Source organism: Triticum urartu, chromosome 5A (assembly GCF_056163025.1).
Source record: "Triticum urartu cultivar PI428250 chromosome 5A, HENAU_Tu73, whole genome shotgun sequence".
Classification (NCBI taxonomy): domain Eukaryota; kingdom Viridiplantae; phylum Streptophyta; class Magnoliopsida; order Poales; family Poaceae; genus Triticum; species Triticum urartu.
In genome coordinates, this window is record NC_141877.1 from 588,798,611 (window position 1) to 588,808,592 (window position 9,982).

At 43.5% G+C, this 9,982-nt stretch overlaps 1 long non-coding RNA gene across 1 annotated transcript; it reads left to right on the plus strand.

Annotated features, from left to right (window-relative positions):
• The first annotated feature begins 6,659 nt into the window (after positions 1 to 6,659).
• On the plus strand, positions 6,660 to 7,716 carry LOC125506070 (uncharacterized). The gene is made up of 2 exons (XR_015602775.1): positions 6,660 to 6,798; positions 7,367 to 7,716. It is a non-coding gene; the product is annotated as an uncharacterized LOC125506070 (long non-coding RNA).
• The last annotated feature ends 2,266 nt before the right edge of the window (positions 7,717 to 9,982 follow it).

The following is a 9,982-nucleotide window of genomic DNA, read 5'->3' on the forward strand; positions in this document are numbered from 1 at the left end:
GCTACCCCTTCTATAACGAGGTAAGGACACCGCAAGATTGAACCTACTACTATGCACCACTTTCACTAATGATCTACTCATCAACTTGGCCAAAGGAAACTCATAGATCGGAAAGCATTACATAGCTATGTTTTGTAACACAAGTTATCAGCAACTGGCAGGAACCATATGGTTGACACTTTATTGTATGAAATGCAATCGCCATGTAATTGCTTTACTTTATCACTAAGCAGTAGCGATAGTCATAGAAGCAATAGTTGGCGAGACGACAATGATACTTTGATGGAGATCAAGGTGTCAAGCCGGTGACGATGATGATCATGACGGTGCTTTGGAGATGGAGATCAAAGGCACAAGATGATGATGGCCATATCATATCACTTATATTGATTGCATGTGATGTTTATCCTTTATGCATCTTATTTTTGTTAGTTCGACGGTAGCATTATAAGATGATCTCTCACTAAATTTCAAGGTATAAGTGTTCTCCCTGAGTATGCACCGTTGCTACAGTTCATCGTGCTGAGACACCACATGATGATCGGGTGTGATAAGCTCTATGTTCACATACAATGGGTGCAAGACAATTTTGCACACGCAGAATACTCAGGTTAAACTGGACGAGCCTAGCATATGCAGATATGGCCTTGGAACACTAAGACCGAAAGGTCGAGCATGAATCATATAGTAGATATGATCAACATAGTGATGTTCACCATTGAAAACTACTCCATCTCATGTGATGACCGAACATGGTTTAGTTGATATGGATCACGTGATCACTTAGAAGATTAGAGAGATGTCTATCTAAATGGAACTTTAATTTATCATGAACTTAGTACCTGATAGTATTTTGCATGTATATGTTGTTGTAGATAGATGGCCCGTGCTATTGTTCTGTTGAATTTTAATGTGTTCCTAGAGAAAGCTAAGTTGAAAGATGATGATAGCAACTACACGGACTGGGTCCGTAACTTGAGGATTATCCTCATTGCTGCACAGAAGAATTACGTCCTGGAAGCGCCGCTAGGTGACAAACCCGCTGCAGGAGCGACGCCAGATGTTGTGAACACCTGGCAGAGAAAAGCTGATGACTACTCGATAGTTTAGTGTGCCATGCTTTACGGCTTAGATCTGGGACTTCAACGAAGTTTTGAACGTCATGGAGCATATGAGATGTTCCAGGAGTTGAAGTTAATATTTTAAGCAAATGCCCGGATTGAGAGATATCAAGTCTCCAATAAGTTCTATAGCTGCAAGATGGAGGAGAATAGTTCTGTCAGTGAACATATACTCAGAATGTCTGGGTACCACAACCACTTGACTCAACTGGGAGTTAATCCTCCTGTTGATAGTGTCATCGACAGAGTTCTTCAATCACTGCCACCAAGATACAAGAGCTTCATGATGAACTATAATATGCACGGGATGGATAAGACGATTCCTGAGCTCTTCGGAATGCTAAAGGCTGTGGAGGTAGAAATCAAGAAGGAGCATCAAGTGTTGATGATCAACAAGACCACCAGTTTCTAGAAAAAAGGTAAAGGGACGAAGGGGAACTTCAAGAAGAACAGCAAGCCAGTTGCTGCTCAAGTGAAGAAACCCAAGTCTGGACCTAAACCCGAGACTGAGTGTTTCTACTGCAAAGGGACTGGTCACTGGAAACAGAACTGCCCCAAGTATTTGGCGGAGAAGAAGGATGGCAAAGTGAAAGTTATATTTGATATACATGTTATTGATGTGTATCTTACTAATGCTCGCAGTAGTGCCTAGGTATTTGATACTGGTTCAGTTGCTAACATTTGCAACTCGAAACAGGGGCTACGGATTAAGCGAAAATTGGGTAAGGACGAGGTGACGATGCGCGTGAGAAATGGTTCCAAAGTCGATGTGATCGCCGTCGGCACGCTACCTCTACTACCTTCGGGATTAGTTTTAGACCTAAATAATTGTTATTTGGTGCCAGCGTTGAGCATGAACATTATATCTGGATCTTGTTTGATGCGAGACGATTATTCATTTAAATCAGAGAATAATGGTTGTTCTATTTATATGAGTAATATCTTTTATGGTCATGCACCCTTGATGAATGGTCTATTTTTTACTAAATCTTGATAGTAGTGATACACATGTTCATAGTATTGAAGCCAAAAGATGCAGAGTTGATAATGATAGTGCAACTTATTTGTGGCACTGCCGTTTGGGTCATATTGGTGTAAAGCACATGAAGAAACTCCATTTTGATGGACTTCTAGAATCACTTGGTACTTGCAAACCATGCCTCATGGGCAAGATGACTAAAACTCCGTTCTCCGGAACAATGGAGCGAGCAACAGAGTTATTGGAAATCATACATACTGATGTATGTGGTCCAATGAACATTGAGGCTCGCTGCGGATATCGTTATTTTCTCACATTCACAGATGATTTGAGAAGATATGGGTATATCTACTTAATGAAACATAAGTCTGAGACATTTGAAAAGTTCAAAGAATTTCAGAGTGAAGTGAAAAATCATCGTAACAAGAAAATAAAGTTTCTACGATCTGATCGTGGAGGAGAATATTTGAGTTATGAGTTTGTACTTCATTGGAAATAATGCGGAATAGTTTCGCAACTCACGCCACCTGGAACACCACAACGTAATGGTGTGTCCAAATGTCGTAACCGCACTTTATTAGATATGGTGCGATCTATGATGTCTCTCATTGATTTACCGCTATCATTTTGGGGTTATGCTTTAGAGACGGCTGCATTCACATTAAATAGGGCACCATCTAAATCTGTTGAGACGACACCTTATGAACTGTGGTTTGGCAAGAAACTCAAGTTGTCGTTTCTTAAAGTTTGGGGCTGCGATGCTTATGTGAAGAAGCTTCAACCTGATAAGCTCGAACCCAAATCGGAGAAATGTGTCTTCATAGGATACCCAAAGGAAACTACTGGGTACACCTTCTATCGCAGATCCGAAGGCAAGATATTCGTTGCTAAGAATGGATCCTTTCTAGAGAAGGAGTTTCTCTCGAAAGAAGTGAGTGGGAGGAAAGTAAAACTTGATGAGGTAATTCTACCTGCTCCCTTATTGGAAAGTAGTTCATCACTAAAATCAGTTCCAGTGATTCCTACACCAATTAGTGAGGAAGCTAATGATGATGATCATGTAACTTCAGATCAAGTTACTACCGAGCCTTGTAGGTCAACCAGAGTAAGATCCGCACGAGAGTGGTACGGTAATCCTGTTCTGGAAGTCATGTTAATTGACCATGACGTACCAACGAACTATGAGAAAGCGATGATGAGCCTAGATTTTGCGAAATGGCTTGAGGCCATGAAATCTGAGATGGGATCCATGTATGAGAACAAAGTGTGGACTTTGGTTTAATTGCCCGATGATCGGTAAGCCATCGAGAATAGATGGATCTTCAAGAAGAAGACTAACACTGACGGCAATGTTACTGTCTACAAAGCTCGGCTTATTGCAAAAGGTTTTTGACAAGTTCAAGGAGTTGACTACGATGAGACATTCTCACCCGTAGCGATGCTTAAGTCCGTTTGAATCATGTTAGCAATTGATGCAGTTTATGATTATGAAATTTGGCAAATGGATGTAAAGACTGCATTCCTGAATGGATTTCTGGAAGAAGAGTTGTATATGATGCAACCTAAATGTTTTATCGATCCAAAGGATGCTAACAAAGTGTGCAAGCTCCAGCGATCCATTTATGGACTTGTGCAAGCATCTCGGAGTTGGAATAAACATTTTGATAGTGTGATCAAAGCATATGGTTTTATACAGACTTTTGGAGATGCCTGTATTTACAATAAAGTGAGTGGGAGCTCTGTAGCATTTCTAACATTATATGTGGATGACATATTATTGATTGGAAATGATATAGAATTTCTGGATAGCATAAAAGGATACTTGAACAAGAGTTTTTCAATGAAAGACCTCGGTGAAGCTGCTTATATATTAGGCAACAGGATATATAGAGATAGATCAAGACGCTTAATTAGACTTTCACAAAGCACATACCTTAATAAAGTTTTGAAGAAGTTCAAAATGGATCAAGCAAAGAAAGGGTTCTTGCCTATGTTACAAGGTGTGAAGTTGAGTCAGACTCAATGCCCGACCACTGCAGAAGATAGAGAGAAAATGAAAGGTGTTCCCTATGCTTCAGCCATAGGCTCTATCATGTATGCAATGATGTGTACAAGACCTGATGTGTGCCTTGCTATCAGTTTAGCAGGTACGTACCAAAGTAATCCAGGAGTGGATCATTGGAAAGCGGTCAAGAACATCTTGAATTACCTGAAAAGTACTAAGGATATGTTCCTCGTATATGGAGGTGACAAAGAGCTCGTCGTAAATGGTTATGTAGATGCAAGCTTTGACACTGATCTAGATGACTCTAAGTCACAAACCGGATACGTGTTTTTATTAAATGGTGGAGCTGTCAGTTGGTGCAGTTCCAAGCAGAGTCGTGGCAGGATCTACGTGTGAAGCGGAATACATAGCTGATTCAGAAGTAGCAAATGAAGGAGTCTGGATGAAGGAGTTCATATCTGATCCAGGTGTCATACATAGTGCATCGGGTCCAATGAAAATCTTTTGTGACAATACTGATGCAATCCCCTTGGCAAAGGAATCTAGATTTCACAAGAGAACCAAGCACACCAAGAGACGCTTCAATTCCATCCGCGATCAAGTCAAGGAGGGAGACATAGAGATTTGCAAGATACATACGAATCTGAATGTTGCAGACCCGTTGACTAAGCATCTCTCACGAGCAAAACATGATCAGCACCAAGACTCCATGGGTGTTAGAATCATTACAATGTAATCTAGATTATTGACTCTAGTGCAAGTGGGAGACTGAAGGAAATATGTCCTAGATGCAATAATAAAGTTGTTATTTATATTTCCTTATATCATGATAAATGTCTATTATTCATGCTAGAATTGTATTAACCGGAAACTTAGTACATGTGTGAATACATAGACAAACAGAGTGTCACTAGTATGCCTCTACTTGACTAGCTCGTTGAATCAATGATGGTTATGTTTCCTGACCATAGACATGAGTTGTCATTTGATTAACAGGATCACATCATTAGAGAATGATGTGATTGACTTGACACATCCGTTAGCTTAGCACGATGATCGTTTAGTTTGTTGCTATTGCTTTCTCCATAACTTATACATGTTCCTATGACTATGAGATCTTGCAACATCCGAATATAGGAGGAACACTTTGTGTGCTATCAAACGTCACAACGTAACTAGGTGACTATAAAGATGCTCTACAGGTGTCTTCGATGGTGTTTGTTGATTTGGCATAGATCGAGATTAGGATTTGTCACTCCGAGTATCGGAGAGGTATCTCTAGGCCCTCTCGGTAATGCACATCACTATAAGCCTTGCAAGCAATGGGACTAATGAGTTAGTTGCGGGATGATGCATTACGGAACAAGTACAGAGACTTGCCGGTAACGAGATTGAACTAGGTATTGAGATACCGACGATCAAATCTCGGGTAAGTAACATACCGATGACAAAGGGAACAACGTATATCGTTATGCGGTTTGACCGATAAAGATCTTCGTAGAATATGTGGGAGCCAATATGAACATCCAGGTTCCGCTATTGGTTATTGACCGGAGACGTGTCTCGGTCATGTCTACATAGTTCCCGAACCCGTAGGGTCCGCACGCTTAACGTTCGGTGACAATCGGTACTATGAGTTTATGTGTTTTCATGTACTGAAGGTAGTTCGGAGTCTCGGATATGATCACAGACATGACGAGGAGTCTCAAAATGACCGAGACATAAAGATTGATATATTGCGTGGCTATATTCGGACACCGGAAGTGTTCCGGATGATTTCGGAGAAAACCGAAGTGTCGTAGGGTTACCGGAACCCTCCGCGGGGAAAGTTGGGTGTTCATGGGCCAAAGGGAAGAGGGGAGGTAGCCCACAAGGGGCAGCCGCGCCCCCTCCCTATAGGAAGTCCGAATTGGACTAGAGAGGGGGGCGCGCTCCCCTTTCCTTCTCCTCTTCCTCTCCCATCATTCCTTCCCCTTCTCCTCCTAGTAGGACTAGGAAAGGAGGACTCTGGTCGTTGGCTTTTGGTGGCCGAGCATCAGGCAGGCCGGAATCCTGGTCGTTGGAATGGGTTTTGGAATGTGGATTGTGTCAGATCATTGGCAGACTGCTGCCAGGCTAGGCATGCATATACGGTCGGGGATACACCTATTTGCACCCTAGGCGTACATGTTTGGCCCATCGGCCTGCTCTTGTTCCCTCGCTCACATGTCATGCACCAAGTTTCTTGGCCCATTGTTATTCGTTTGAATCAGCACAGGAAGGAGAATCTCGTCGTCCACCTCTCCCCAAACCACCACCCCCGTGGAAGAAGCCCCAGCCACGGAACAGACTTGCCTCTCTGCCCTATTTTCTCTCCCCTCGGGCGACGGCGGCGGGGTGCTGCCCGGCGAGATGTCCACCAGACGCCGGGTATGTGTATTCCGTGCCCTCTTTTTTCCCTTAGGTCATCGTGTGTTCCTAATCCCTGTGCCGGGTTCGAATAAAGTTGACTGACGGAGCTTGATTTGTACAGGTTTGGGCTCTCCGGAGCACTCGTCCTCTTCCACTCCGGCGGCCAAATCACCCGGATCCCGCATCACCTTCCACTTCGGCGGCGGCTCGACTCAAGTTTGCAGAACACCGGATCTGCCCAGGGCAAGGCCCTCGTCTACGGATCTGTCCGGGAAAAATCATTTTCTTCATTGTTTCGATCGGTGAGGCTGGATCACACATCAATTACTTGTGCTTTTCTCCTAGCTGTTGTTCATCTGTTTTAGATTTGCTCTTTTTTGGTGATTTTTATTTTGTTCCATCTATTCCTTTGGTACGGGTGATCTAGCTGTATGGCTCGATCGAGATGCATATCACTTCTGTTGTTGAATCCAAAAATAGACTGCTTTTTTTATTGTAATCCCCTTCCATCTATTCCTTATGTGCAGATGCGATTTTCTTTTGTTTGCTTGTAATCTCCTTCGTCTGAACTAGATAAGTCTCTCCTCATCCTGTTGCTGCGCAGATCCGAATTTGCCGTGATGTTTGTTTAGACAATATAGAGATTTTTTTTGTTCATACCCATGCTTATGTGCCAGATCGGCTTATTTTTCTGATGTCTTGAGGATTCCTCTAACTTGGATAATCGATGCTTAATCCTGCTGGAACTTAATGATGGATTTGATGTTCTGTTCTTGAGCTAATCCAAGGTTCATAATTATTTCATTCAACTGGGGTAAAGTTTGAATTCCTACCATTGATTGCAAAGATTTTCTGTTCCATGGATTTCAGTTTGTTTCGTTGACCCCTTTTCCACCGGAGTCATAGACTTGAGCAACGCTGAAGATCAAGTGTGTCGTGGCGGCCAGGCCGCATCCCTTGCCGGAAATGCTGGTTGAGCTACAAGTGGTTGGACTAGAAGGTGTTTTAGATTAAAATGTTCTCATCCAAAAAACCTTTAATTCTGAACATAGTATGTGTCGGCCTTGTTCTTTGTTAGATTTTGAATATAACCACATTTCTCTCCTGAAATCAGTATCATACAAGATCGAATTTCGTGGCTTCCGTGTCCCTTGTGCGAGAAACATTCTCTGGGTTAGATATTTAGGAAAAAATATATATGATGATGCATTTGTGTTCTACTGCGTTTGTATGGTTGTCAATCATTCGTGTTCCCAGATGGATGGGTCTTGTTTATTCACAAAATGAATTTGACATGTCTGAATGCATTGGGTGATTGGCTTGTTCTTTGTTCACTTCATAACTTACTTCAGAGCATCCTCTAACGAAGCAATTTCTGTTCTGTTCTTGATCAGAACCATGCTGATATGGTCTGTATCATGAACACTGAAGTAGAAGGCGTTTAATCTGATGCATTTTTCTACTGTTGTGATCTTGTAATACTGCCTTCTGGCCAATTCAGCAAATTCCCTGGTTGAAGCTACTCAAGCTCTCTTTCTTTGGCTGTTATTCCCTGTCGGCGATCCATTCGACTTGAGCATATGTTTGTAATTATTGTAATGGATTTGTACCATTTGTGAACCATGTCAAATTGTTAAGATGGGCGATGGGTGTTCCAATTATGTATGGTTGCTAGTTCTGTGCGAGAACTTAATCTGTGTATTAGTCAACATCAACACATGTTGTGTGTTAGCTCAAGTATTTTTATATGTGATGTATTTGCTTATTGTTAAAATATCACAGCGAACCTGTGACAAGATTCTCAATAACCCGATGATGAATGATCATTCATGACATCAAGTTTTAGGGTTTAGGACTTATGAAAATTGTTTGTAAATGATATATATTTCTATACACTCCTGATGAATATGAATAGGTAATTTGTGAGGTATTGGGGTGATCATTTCGTTTTTGCATGCCAACCTGTTAAAATTCTCATTTCTGCGAGCAGTTGATGGAAATTGTAAACAATTTCATATGTTGTGCTTAATCTATGAAAGTGTGTATGACACAACCTGTGTGTGAGCTTTGATGCATTGGTGACTCTTAGTTAGGTAAGGCGAATCTTAACAGGAAGAATGTGCTTGCGAGTCAATGAGAGCAATAGTCAAGAAGGGAGATGACCTAGAAGTCTAATGATTTATGTAACAGAGTGTTTGAATCATCTTCGCAAACTATTGTTAGTGACTTTTTCCCAACCATAACCCTTCATTTTTTGTGTACAAATCAATGGTTTAACTAAGGTTTTGGATTTTTTTTGACTAAGGTTTTGGATTGGTCGTTCGATTAAGAGACGGTTCATGGACAGAGAAGTTTGAGTGGTGCCCATGCCTAGCGACAGCTACTGTAGCTACGTGCTAGTGGCCCTGTCCAATGCTGATCAAACTGTGGTGAGGTGACATGACAACACCGCTTAAAATGCACCGGCCAGCGGAAAGCTGTTCTCACCGAGCGGGGGTGGTGTGCCCAACGTGCTTGGGGCGCCACTAGGGCCAGCCGGCCTCCCCCTTGCTCCTTTATATACGGGGCAGGGGGCCATCCTAAAACACACAAGTTGATTGTTTTCAGCCATGTGCGGTGCCCTCCTCCACCATAATCCACCTCGGTCATATCGTAGCGGTGTTTAGGTGAAGCCCTGTTCCGGTAGCATCATCATCACCGTCATCATGCCGTCGTGCTAACGAAGCTCTCCCTCGACACTTTGCTGGATCGTGAGTTCGTGGGACGTCACCGAGCCGAATGTGTTCAGATCGCGGAGGTGTCGTACTTTCGGTACTAGGATCGGTCGATCGTGAAGACGTACGACTAAATCAACCGCGTTGTCATAACGCTTCTGCTTACGGTTTACGAGGGTACGTGGACAACACTCTCCCCTCTCGTTGCTATGCATCACCATGATCTTGTGTGTGCGTAGAATATTTTTTTGAAATTACCGCGTTCCCCAACAAAAATAACATTGTAAGTAGCTTAGCCACTTTATATATTGTATACATTCGGTAGGCTTAGGGCAACTCCAATAGGGAGACCCAAACGGACACGGGTTTTGTCCGGATTTTGTTCGTTTGGGTCGTCCGTCCGCCTAGCGGATATGAGGTGGACACGGGCGGCCGGTGGATAAACCCAACACATAAGATGCAAAGCCGGACACGCACGTCGGAGGACTCGAGGCGGCTGTTCCAGCGGCCGAGGACGGACGAGGAGGAGTTGCATCCTGCGCGGGTTCCTTCGTCTTCAAGAGCGGGCATGAGCAGGGCGAGCAGGCGCGCGGCGGGCGCGGACGAGGTGGTGCAGCGAGTGGCGACGCGCGCTGGGAGCGGCGAGGCGCGCGGTGAGCGGCGAGCTGCGGGCGGGGCGAGCGGCCGCACGGGCCGCTCGATGCAGTGCAGCGGGGAGGGAGGTGGATGTGGCTTACCGAGTTTACGTGTAGTAGTTGGAGGCGGAGGAACT